We start from the raw sequence: 12987 nt of genomic DNA, 5'->3' as shown, positions 1-12987 counted from the left end.
TTGGAACTTTTGATTAATTTCAAATTAGATTCTATTTCTAATAACTTCCATTGTGTCATTTTAGAAATGTGTTTTTAGCCCCTTGTTTTGTTGGTTTTTATCATTTTGGCCTGTCTCCTATGTAATCTAGGAACAGAGACAGTATGCACATCACTTTGATGTGGTCCTTCTCTTCTGGGACCAAGCAGTTTACAGGAGCTGGTATATACAACTAACTACAGTAGGGGTCCCCAACACTCGGTCTGCAGACTGGGACCAGTCCATGGCCAGTTAGGAACTGGACTGCATGGCAGGAGGTGAGCAGCAGGTGAACAGCATTACATTAACTTTGCGATGAGTGTGCCTGAGTTCTGCCTTCTGTCAGATCAGCTTTAGATTCTCATAGGAGCGTGAACCCTATTGTGAACTGAGCATGCGATGGATCTAGGTTGCATGCTCCTATGAGAATCCTGTGAGAATGCCTGATGATCTGAGGTGGAAGAGTTTCATTCCGAAACCATCTCCTCCCCCTCACCTCTCCTGCTATCTGTGGAAAATTGTTTTCCACGAAACCTGTCCCTGATGCCAAAAAGGTTTGGGGACCACTGAACTACAGTATAGACCAGACTCTACTGTTGTAAGTACAGATGATGTATTAGGTTTGAATACCACTAGGAGAAAGATTCTAAAAAGGAGTCATAGAAAAGGTGGTAAGATGATTGATGTGGACCTTGATTTCAAGACTTTCACAAATGAGGAGGGAGAGAAGATAACTTCAAGTGTGGAGAGCAAATGAGCATAGGGTGTACAGTGATAATGTAAGATGGCAGATGGTCCCATGTGACTAAATTGTAGGGAGACCCCACATGGAAAGCTGCTGATGACTATGGTAGGTGATAGGACTAAGTCTTCTCAGTCAGCCTTGATATCACAGGAAAGAGTGTGGATTTACAAAAAAAGAAAAAAAAGAAAAAAAAGAAAAAGACATCTAGGCATTGGGGTCCCTTTAAAGATCAGATGGAATGTTTTCCTGATATTCAGGATTCTTCCTGCCTGCCTCCCTCCTTGAAGAAGAAAAAAATAGGTAGGTATAAGTAGTAGGTAGGTAAAGGTATATATAAGTGGTATAATTCAAAAAGTATTCAAAGTACAGTGAAGTCATTGTTTTAGATAAAAGCAGAAACTACAAAACTACAAGGTTTTGCTTATTTTGTCATGCTCTTCTTCTTTTGGTGTTCTCTGGCTCTTTTAGCCTGATCCTTTGTCCCAGCCTCATTTATAAGTGGCTTGTTTTTTCCATTTCTCATTTTTTTTCATCTATTAAAGTGAGGGGATTTGATCCTAGATCATTTGAACTGGTGTAAGCCTTTAGAGCCAGGCACAGTGGCTCATGCCTGTAATCCCAGCTCTTTGGAGGCCGAGGTGGCCTCAAGAGGTGGCCACTTGAGGCCAGTAGTTTGAGACCTGTCTGGCCGACATGATGAAACCTCCTCTCTACTGAAAATACAAAAATTAGCCAGGCATGGTGGTATGCACACCTGCAATCGCAGCTACTCAGGAGATTGAGGCAGGAGAATCACTTGAACCCAGGAGTTGGAGGTTGTAGTGAGCCGAGATCATGCCACTGTATTCTCCAGCCTGGGCCAACAGGCCAAGACCCTGTCTCCAAAAAAAAAAAAAAAAAGCCTTTAGAATGTGATTAGAAATAATTTTTGGATTGGTATAGATTAACTCTGAATGTTTTTCTGTGTTAATCAGAGGAAGGAAGTGGGATAAATGTAAAGTTTAAAAAAATGCTCCTTTTTCAAAATTTGGAGGGGTTAGGTATTATTAAGAATCTTTTAAAGTTTTACTCATTTAAAAAATTCAGATAAAATGGAAGATTCATTCTTAAGGATGGTGCTATCAGAAATGTAAATGCTGTGTCATTGTCATTTCTTATTTTGGCCTACATAACCAGACTTCAGACATCATGCTGCCTGTATCACATGGCTAACAGTGGGAGGTATCTGGTTTATTCTTCCTGGAGAAATAGATTGAAATTCATTTGAACAGAAATGTTGAAGGCAGGTGCCTGATCCAAAGTGCATTTAGTCAGGACTGAACACAAGCTGCCTGGATAGTTCCTGTAAGGAAGCAAGGTAACCTTTTAACTTTGTGATACAAGGTTTTATATATGTGAATATGTGTGTGCAAGTGTATACAGTATTTTTATATCCAGAGGACAGGGCTCCCTTAAATGGGGGGTTGGGGGGGACTCTTTGGTAACTGCATGAAAGTAAAATGTAACTTCTTCAAACCTATATCCGTGTATTCTTTCATGTAGGAATGTAGCTGTGTGATGGCCTCAGCTACTCTAGTAATCAAGGGCTCTCTGCTGTTGCTAATCCTATGATGAACAGGACAAATGGTGGTTATGAACAGAACCCTGTCAAGCCTGGGAATTCCATCAGTTTGTAATCACACAGCTGTTGTCCTTGAACTGCGTAGGGAGGAACCTAGGGGTGTACAGTTAATATATTTTACAGGGGATTGTAGTTCATTGCTCAGGATAGTCAAGATCTTCCTCAGTTGTCTGTTGCTATCTGCAAGTCTTGTTCGGAGGAGAAGCAGGATAAATTCAGATTTGTCTGAGGAATCATATGTCTGTGAACTGTGTAAGATGGTAGTTGATTCCTATAGATATCCTTGCTAAAGATTTATTTTTAAGTAAAATACCATTTTGCTTGAAAGTATAAATCAAGATTTTGTGGTTAAATAAATTAAAAGGAACACAACTGCCAGACAAAGTTCTGCTTGATGTGTAACAGGCCTCTGAAAGAAATTCAGTAAGAAACAAATCTGGGTAATAAAGTTAATTAGTAACTAAAAACCTGCTAGGCATACTAAAAAAAAATCTGATGTTGAATATGAAATTATTATGAAGCAGGCTATACCTGTATCCATCAAGATAATAAATGATCTCCCACAGTGGCTGCAACGTGGGGTTCCTTTCAAGCCTAAGGAACAAGCACTGTATTTTGGCCACAGCATTCTCACTAATGTCCTAGGATAGCAGCTTAGTGTTGGCTTTAGAATTCTCTGTCATTTAAATGTCATGCATTTAACAAACTTATAAAATAACAACGTATAAAATAAAATATTAACCCAGATATCTTTACGGTTATGTGTCTTGTCCATAACCCACCCACTCACCCAAAAAAGGACAGGCTATCGATTATAGAGAAAATATAAGGGAACAATTATACGCAGTATCCTCCCTTTAGTAATAATTATTAAAATTTTAATAAATGGGTTGTTTGGAACTCAAAATGATTTGCCTCAAAGAAACAAAGTTATCACTTACAACGTTGTTTCTAAAGTAGTCCAGGTCACTGAGAAGAAAGTTTCTTCCTTTCTGCTGAAACTGACAGGAGGCAATATTTCGAAAGATACCAAGCTTGTCTTTGACATTGTATTAACTTCCTTTCTTTTGCCTCCTAGGGCTCCTGGGCCTGTATACCTTCTCCCTACTTTGATACCATATCTATATCTGCTTTATTCCCTGGAAGTTCCCATGTTGCCAAAATATTTTTCTTCCTTTTTCACACCAGAACCAAAAATTCAGACATCTTCAATAGAACCATCTCTGGGATGAACAATGGTCTTTCCAGGGGTGTACGTTTTCTTACCTACTTTTAAATTAAGAAATAGGATTCTGTACTTTTAAAAAGAGAATGCTGCCTACTGCAAATGAATGTTGGTAGAAATTTGGCTAATATGACACAGTAAAATGAAAGTACTACAGTGGTTAGGAAAAGCGAGTATGATGGTGGGAGTTAGGCTTCTATTCTTGCTTTTTTTTTTTTTTTGAATCAAGGTTTCACTCTGTTGCTCACGCCGGAGTGCAGTAGTGCAATAGTGGCTCACCGCAGCCTCAACCTCCTGGGCTCAATCAGTCCTCCCACCTCAGCCTCCTGAGTAGCGGGGACTACAGGGCACGTGCCACCATGCCTGGCTAATTTTTGCATGTGTTTGTAGAGATGGGGTTTTGCTATGTTGCTCAAGCTCTGTTCTAGCTTTTCGTGAGTTTTTTTTCCTTTCATTTTAGCTCTCCTAGTAGCACCTTTCAAGGGATAAATAGAAGAGGACAGAGACAGCAACAGGCCATTGGTAAACCAGATTGCCAATTTCTCATCAGACAGAATGAGCACAGACCGCAAGTGAATGGCTCTAGATGCGAATGACCTAAAATTTTCAGGAGGACTTCATGGAACTTAAAAGGTTCTTCAGAACTTCTGTGTAATTAAGTTAGATATTAGCAAACACTGTTTAATCTATATAGACCTGTAAAATATTTTTAGTACAGTAATTAATTCCAGAGTTTGTAAACTATCCAAAGTAAAGCATACAACAGAGAAAGTACTGTGGCCTCATCCTATATTCTTATTTCCTGTTTATGAGCACCTAACTCTTAATAGTGAGACTGTAGTTAAGAGAGTATTTTATCATCATGCCATGTAGTTGCCTCTTGCCTTAGTTTACCTATTTTCAAAAACCCTGCTCACTGATAGTTTCACTTCAGGCGTGTCGTCAGAATGAAAGATCAGATATACAAAGTGCAGTGCTTGAAAACTGTGTGTTCCCTTGGTGCCTGGTTAGATAATACGGGGCTTAATTTCTGGCAGAGTGGTGTTGAGTCTTTGATGTTAGCCAGAACTGGGTGGAGTTTCTTAAGCTCTACTCAGATTGGCTCAAGCAGGGCACCGTGCACTGGTGAATTTGTTTTCAGTCCCTTCCTTTGCCAAAAAGCTTTTGTTTTTTAATAAATCTCAACTCAGTTATGATTGAGAATACTTGATATATGAAATAATAGTTCATATTCACAGTGAGGGTCTTAGGAGGTTTATTTATAGCTAACTGAAATGATGCAGCCAAATTACAAGTAGCTGATAGAATAATCAACCTCAGTAAACATTTAACATAACACTCTCATTTTACAGATTAGAGAACTCAGCCCCGAAAGGTGACTCATTCAAGGCCACAGTGAGTGTCAGATTAAACTGGTGCTTCAGTAAAGCATCGGAACTTCTGTTCCCAGCTTTCAGATTCTCTTGACTCTTACTCACAAATCTATTTAAAGTTAACTTTATTTTCTGTATGAATAGAAGAGGAATAGTGTAAATGGTGAATGAGAGTTTTTTTTTTAGAGTAAATGCTTCTTATTCACAAGCGTTCATTTTTTGATCCTCCTGAACATCCAGATTTGAGAATAACAGTGTCATATCCTTTTATCCATAAAATACGTAACTAAGCATTTAAGGCATAACTGAATAGTAACTTCAAGTGATTCCGTGTTAGATGAAATTCATACATGAATTTATTAAAATTAATTTTGGAATACTCGAAGAACCAGTTTAACATCTCTAGAGCATTTAAAGAGTATATTGTACTTATACATGTTTCAGAATGGAATAACTATAACATTGGATAATCTCTTTAATTTATTGAAAACTGGGGATTTCTGGGGAAAAAAAACAATAGTACTTTAACTTGAAAAATGATACTAGCATTACCTTTTTAGGATCATTTTCCATAAGGTAGGGGTGTGTGTGGGTTTGTGTGTGTGTGTGTGTGTATTTTAAAATCGTATTCTATTTATGTGGTGACAGGTAAAGAATAGCTTAACTGTTGATGAAATACAGATGCTAAGTGGCTAGGTAGATGTGCTCATAGCCTCATGACCTTCCCACTTTGCAACTGTGTAATTTTCTATCGGTTTTACCCTCTTAGGCTGCATTTTAGCTACTGTTCATATTCCATGAACCACTCTCAGCCCAGGAAGTCATCTGGGAGTGTGTGTGTGTGGGGTGTGGGGATGCTGAGGGCTGGGTAGGGGAAAGATTACAATGGATAAAAGCTGCCCTTTGATAATCTGCATTCTGGTAAATGATATTTAAAATGTATTGGTGTTTTTGATTGTATTTTTACCTTGTGCCTTATATTATAGGAAAAGTTTTGAGTAGATTGTATCATGTAAATGTCATTATATATTTCTGGGGAAAATTAAACTCACTGGGCTTTTATGGTATGTTGTTAAGGATGGCACAGATGTCCTTTTAAGTTCTCTTTGACCATGAAGCTGATGAAGGATTTTTGCTCCTTAGCTCAACTAGGTCCAGGTTCTTGTCTCACGAGCAGGACGAATTAGGCACGTGAGTGGAGTAGAATTTATTAATCGAAAGGAAAGCTCTTAGCAAAAAGAGAGAACGTGGTGGGTGGTTCTACTACCCGAAGACAGGAAAGTTCCCCAATATGGCTGAGCCTGGGGCTCTTTATTGATTCAGAATGGGGAGTGTGTGCTGATTGGTTTGTGAGTATGCAAAAAAGGTCAAAGCAAAGACACTACTCAAAGGTGGGCAGGACAGTGTAGAAAACCAATTAGAAAAGGGTAGGTACAGGTTAAATAGGTGAAGGATGGGGATCAATCATGCCAAACGGGAAGGCAGGTTCTCAATCCAATCCGAGGATTTACCCAGGACAGTTTTCGGATTAAAGTTCGGGTTTCACTGAGGACCCACCCCTGTCTGCCTAGACATTTGTTTGCCTCCTGCCTCTATCAAAACTAGTTATAGATATCCTTTTTAGTTTTTGGTTCATAACAGCTCCCAAAGCGTAACTAGTAATAATAGCTGTCAGAGATAGAATAGGAAAAAGGCATAACTGAATAGTAAAAGCAACTGAATAGTTGCTTTTCATGGAATTCTTTGACATTATAATCTGTTAGGCTTTTAAAAGCTCTTTAATGAACTCATTTCTCAGCATTTTCCCTGTCATAATCTGGAGTTACAATAATACTTTATATGTAAAGTAGGCTGGACGAGCACAGAATAGGGCTTCCCACCCACATTTGTCTGTTATAAATGGGTCACAGGTGTGCCACTACTACCATAGGAACTTTTTTTTGAGACGGAGTCTCACTCTGTTACGCAGGTTGGAGTGCAGTGGCATGATCTCGGCTCACTGCAGCCTCTGCCTCCTATGTTCAAGCGATTTTCCTGCCTCAGCCTCCTGAGTAGCTGGGATTACAGGTGCGTACCACCTAAATAATAAAAATTAGCGCCCAGCTAGTTTTTACGATTTTGTATTTTTTGTAGAGATAGGATTTTACTGTGTTGGCCAGGCTGGTCTCAATCTCCTGGCTTCAAGTGATCCGCCCACCTTGGCCTCTCGAAGTGCTGGGATTACAGGCTGGGATTACCAAGTCCAGTTCCTACTATAGGAACCATTGAATTCCTATTTATGGTTCCTTCAGAAAAGCTGCTAAATTCTGAATTGAGCAGTGGTTATTCAAATAGTGGAATTTATAATTCCAGTAGTGTGAGTTGGTATTTGCTGTGGACAACAGCTCTGTCATGTGACAGGACCCCCCTTTGGCAGCAAAGCTATCAGTTTTTGTCACGAGCCCCACACTACTTGTTTTAGTCAGAGTTCTCTTAGAGGGACAAAACTTATAGGATGTATCTCCAAAAGGGAATTTATTATTGATTTACATGATCACAAGGTCCTACAATAGACTGTCTGCAAGCTAAGAAGCAAGGAGAGCTAATCCGAGTCCCCAAACTGAAGAACTTGGAGTCTGATGTTCGAGGGCAGGAAGCATCCAGCTTGGGAGACAGATATAGGCTGGGAGGCTAGGCCCATCTCACCTCTTCATGTTTTTCTGCCTGCTCTGTATTCCCTGGTGGCTGATTAGATGGTGCCTACCCAGGTAAGGGTGGGTCTGCTTTCCCCAGCCCACTGACTCAAATGTTAATCTCCTTTGGTAACACCCTCGCAGACATGCCCAGGATCAATATTGCATCCTTCAATCCCATCAAGTTGACAGTATTAACATTACAAGCCCACCCCTTGTCAACTTGAACCCATACACATCTCCTGAGATCATGTGTAATTTTCAAATAAAGATAATAATGTCATAGTTACACGTAATATAATAAAACTATCCTTCATACAACCAGAAACACACCAATCCCCAACCCAAATACTATTACATAAAGTTAACAATACTTAAATGCTGTTATGAAATCAATAAATCTTATGTCACATGATAAAGGAAAAGGAAATATAAAGTGAAGATATTAGTACAAGTGTATACATACACAACATGTTTTTAACAAACGAAGGAGGAAATACTCATGGCAGTTACAGTCCTCAGTTCTGCAGCTGGTCACGTGGTCATAGCTGGTATTGATGACTACCTTCTACCCATTCTGTATTAACTTTGCCTTCCCCAGATACCTCAGCAGGTGATGGTTTTTTTTCCTGGTGGAGTGACCCAAACCTTCATTCCTGAACGGTCCAGGTCATTTGTAGTCCTGCCTGGATTGGGCTGTTGTAGTTTCGCATTGACCTTAATCACAGGGCATGGTAATACTAAGAGATGCCCTAATGGATCTCCTGTATTCCATGCATACTCTTCCTTACCTCCGTTGTGGAGTTGTAGACTGATTTCATCTTGATAGTCTGGGTCAGTCACCTTAACCAACATTGTAACTCCCTTCTGAGCCTGTTGACTTAAAGGGAGGAGGAGCCCAAAGTGTCCAGGTGACAATCTTAACTTCCAGTGTGATGGAATCATTGTTGTGTCTCCTGGTGGCAGCACTCCTCCCTCTGGAATTAAGACCTCTAGGCCACCACAACATAATGTTGCAGGAGAGGAAGCAAAAATTTTGCTAGTGGATCACTAGGAGTGATGGTGAGTGGTGCCACTTGCACTTCCACTTCCACCCCTCGATTCCTGGACCCGTGAATCCTGGTTGTGGGAGAAACAGTACCATGTACTGGACACTGATTCAGAGGATACACAGCCTTCTGGAGAACTTTCCCCCAGTCCTGCAAAGTATTGTCACCTAGTTGGTGTTGTAATTGTGACTTCAATAGGCCATTCCACCGTTCTGTCAATCCAGCTGCTTTAGGATGATGGAGAACATGGTAAGACCAGTGAATTCCATGAGCATCAGCCTACTGTCGCACTTCTTTAGCTGCCAAGTGAATGCCTTGGTCAGATGCTGTGCTGTGTGGAATGCCATGATGGTGGATAAGGCATTCCATAAGTTGGCCAGGTGCTGTGGCTTACGCCTGTAATCCCAGCACTTTGGGAGGCCAAGGTGAGCAGATCACTTGAGGTCAGGAGTTCAAGGCCAGCCTGGCCAACATGGTGAAACCCCATCTGTACTGAAAATGCAAAAATTAGCTGGGTGTGGTGGCGGGTGCCTGTAATGCTAGCTACTTGGGAGGCTGAGGCAGGAGAATCACTTGAACCCGGGAGGCGGATGTTGCAGAGAGCCAAGATTGTGCCACTGCACTCCAGCCTGGGCAATACAGTGAGACCCCGTCTCAAAACAACAACAACAACAAAAACCATTCCACAAATGGTAGTCTTGGCAGAAGCATTGCATACAGGATGGGCAAACCCATATCCAGAGTAAATGTCTATTTGAATGAGGGCAATCCTTTGCCCTTTCCATGATGGAAGAGGTCCAGTAGAATCAATCTGCCACCGGGTAGCGGCTGATCACCCAAGGAATGGTGACATACTGAGGCCTTGGTGTTGGTCTCTGCTGCTGGCAAATTGGGCACTCAGCAGTGGCCATAGCCAGGTCAGCCTTGGTGAGTGGAAGTCCATGTTGCTGAGCCCATGCATAACCTCCATCTCTGCCACCATGGCTGCTTTGTTGGCCATGGGCGATGGCAGGGGGTTTTGGGGAAAGAGGCTGAGTGGTGTCCACAAAATGGGTCGTCCTATGCACTAGATTATTAAACTCCTTCTCCGCTGAGGTCACCCGTTGGTGAGCACTCACATGGGATACAAATATCTTCAGTCTTTGACCACTCAGAGAGGTCCATCCACATACCTCTTCCCCAAATTTCTTTGTCACCAAGTTTCCAATCATGCTCCTTCCAAGTCCCTGACCATCCAGCCAAACTATTGGTTACAGCCCATGAATCAGTATATAATCACACATCTGGCCATTTCTCCTCCCATGCAAAGTGCACAGCCGGGTGCACTGCTCTAAGTTCTGCCCACTGGGAAGATTTCCCTTCATCGTTGTCCTGCAGGGATGTCCTAGAACGGGGCTGTAGTGCTGCAGCTGTCCACTTTTGGGTGGTGCCTGCATATCATGCAGAACCGTCTGTGAAGCAGGCCCTAATCTTCTTTTCCTCTGTCAGCTGATCATAGGGAACTCCCCATGAGGCCATCGATGCAGACTGGGGGAGAGAAGGCACGGTGGCAGGAGTGGAGGCCATGGGCATTTGAGCCACTTCCTTGTGTAATTTACTTGTGCCTTCAGGACATTCTTGAGCCCGATCACGTATATACCACTTCCATTTGATGATGGAATGCTGCCATGCACAACCCACTTCATGGTTAGATGGGTCTGAAAGCACCTAGCTCATGATTGGCAGTTCAGGTCACATGGTGACTTGATGACCCATAGTCAAACATTGTTTCCACCAAAGCCCGGTAACAGGCCAAGAACTGACTCTCAAAAGGAGAGTAGTTGGTTGGGCGTGGTGGTTCACATCTGTAATCAGCACTTTGGGAGGCTGAGGTGGGCAGATCACGAGGTCAAGAGATTGAGACCATCCTGGCCAACATGGTGAAACCCCATCTTTACTAAAAATACAAAAATTAGCTGAAAGTGGTGGCGCACACCTGTATTCCCAGCTACTTGGGAGCCTGAGGCAGGAGAATCGCTTGAACCCAGGAGGTGGAGGTTGCAGTGAGCCAAGATCGCACCACTGCACTCCAGCTTGGCGAGAGTGACACTGCATCTCAAAAAAAAAAAAAAAAAAAGGAGAGTGGTTATCTGCAGAATATGGCAGGGCCTTGCTTCAAAATCCTAGAAGTCTCCATTGCGATTCACCTATGGGAGCCTGCCAAAGGCTCCAAACAACATCCCTATCTGCCACTGACACATTAAACACCACTGGATCTGCTGGGTCATATGGCCCAGGTGGCAGAGCAGCTTGCACAGCAGTCTGGACCTGTTGCAGAGCCTTCTCCTATTCTGGACCCCACTCAAAACTGGCAGCCTTTCAGGTCACTCAGTAAATGGGCTGGAGTAATACACCCAAATAAGGAACGTGTTGCCTCCAAAATCCAAATATGCCCACTAGGCATTGTGCCTCTTTCTTGGTTGTAGGAGAGACCAAACACAGCAACTTATCCTTTACCTTAGAGGGAATATCTGGACAGGCCCCACACCACTGGATCCCTAGAAATTTTACTGAGACAGAAGGTCCCTGAATTTTAGTCGGATTTATTTCCCATCCTCTGGCATGCAAATGTCACAATAAGTCCAGTGTGCTTGCTACTTCTTGATCACTGGATCCACTCTGCATAATGTCATCAATGTAATGGACCAGTGTGATATCTTGCGGAAGCGAAAAGTGATCAAGATCTCTCCAAATAAGATTATGACAAAAAGCCGGAGAGTTGATATACCCCTGAGGTAGGACAGTAAAGGTATATTGCTGGCCTTGCCAGCTGACGGCAGATTGCTTCTGGTGGGCCTTATGGACAGGAGTGGAGAAAGGCATTTGCAGAGTCAATGGCTGCATACCAGGTACCAGGAGATGTGTTAATTTGCTGAAGCAATGAAACCACATCTGGTACAGCAGCTGCAATTGGAGTCACCACTTGGTTAAGCTTATGATAATCCACTATCCAAGATCCATCTGTCTTCTGCACAGGCCAAATGGGAGAGTTAACGGGGATGTGATGGGAATCACCACTTCTGTATCTTTCAAGTCCATGATGGTGGCACTGATCTCTGCAGTCCCTCCAGGGATGTGATATTGTTTTCGATTTACTATTTTTTTAGGTAGAGGCAGCTGTAAGGGCTTCCTTTCCCACCATGATAGCCCTCACCCTAGCCATCAGGGAACCCATGTGGGAGTTCTGCCAGCTTCTAAGTATGTCTGTGCCAATTCTACATTCTGGCACTGGGGTAATGACCACAGGATGAGTCCAGGGACCCACTGGACCCACTGTAAGTCAGACCTAAGCTAAAACTCCATTAATTACTTGACCTCCATGAACCCCTAGTTTAACTGGAGGACCACAATGATGTTTTAAGTCCCCTGGAATCAACGTCAGCTCAGAGCCAGTGTCCAGTAGTCCCCAAAGTGAAAGGTTGGATGGAGGTCTCCTTGGGGAAGGATGGGAGAAAGATTCACTGCATAAATTGTCAGTAATGTAGTGGGGTCCTTCCTCAAGGGAACCTGGCCTCGCCTTCATTCAAGAGGTTCTGGGTCTGTAAACTGGCTAAAGTCTGGAAATTGATTGATTTCCATTTGATTGAGGGGCCATGATTCACTTTTTATAATTCAAATTAGTCTTTCATCCATTCGACCTAGAATTTTTCTGTTTGTATAAATTAAGTAGGAATGCAGTAGGCTTCCTGTCTGTTTCACTTCTAGGAACACCGTGATTAATTAGCCAATGCCAGAGCTCTACATGAGTCAGACTATTCTGATTGTCACTTTGCCTCTGTTGTCCATTACGGTAGCTACGCTTACCTTGCCTTTGATGGTTGAGTGCTGTCACTTGGCCCCTGCCACTTTGGGATCCAGTTAGTCCCGTCGTATTTCAATTTTGTAGTTGAGTGACTGTGGTTCTCACCATTAGGTCTGACATACAGAGAAGAGCAATTACAGGGCTCTTCAAAGATTCAGGTGCTACCCTCACAAATCTGTTTCACAAGGCATTGGTCAAGGGTATATTTTCTGGACCCTCCCGGCTGCGATGAGTAGGTCTAAAGTGAGTATTGGATACTCCACCATCTCAATCTCCCTAAGCCTTTGGATCCCTTCCTCTACATTAAACCAAGAGATATCAGGCATTTCCAGCTCCCTCACAGTGGGCCATCTTTTAATGCATATTTCAGCTAACCAAGCAAATAAACTATTAGAACCTTATTTTAACTCCCTGAGCTGCAACATTAAATGCAGAGTCCCTAC

The 12987-nt window shown here is 42.4% G+C and overlaps 1 protein-coding gene across 26 annotated transcripts in view; it reads left to right on the top strand.

The window, feature by feature from the left end:
• Nucleotides 1-12987, top strand: part of MAP4 (microtubule associated protein 4) — a 231241-nt gene that overhangs the window by 68892 nt on the left and 149362 nt on the right. Inside the window, exon 1 of one of the 26 annotated variants that reach the window (XM_033205644.1) lies at nt 2003-2120. The exons of the other annotated variants lie outside the window; for them this stretch is intronic. The gene's annotated coding sequence lies outside the window, so the exon portion shown is untranslated. Of the gene's footprint in view, nt 1-2002; nt 2121-12987 lie in introns of those variants that run through there. 26 annotated transcript variants of the gene reach the window in all.

Source organism: Trachypithecus francoisi, unplaced genomic scaffold (genome assembly GCF_009764315.1).
Source record: "Trachypithecus francoisi isolate TF-2019V2 unplaced genomic scaffold, Tfra_2.0 Lachesis_group0, whole genome shotgun sequence".
NCBI classification, from domain to species: Eukaryota; Metazoa; Chordata; class Mammalia; order Primates; family Cercopithecidae; genus Trachypithecus; species Trachypithecus francoisi.
Note: the sequence above shows the minus strand (reverse complement) of the source record. Positions and strands in the feature narration are given on the sequence as shown.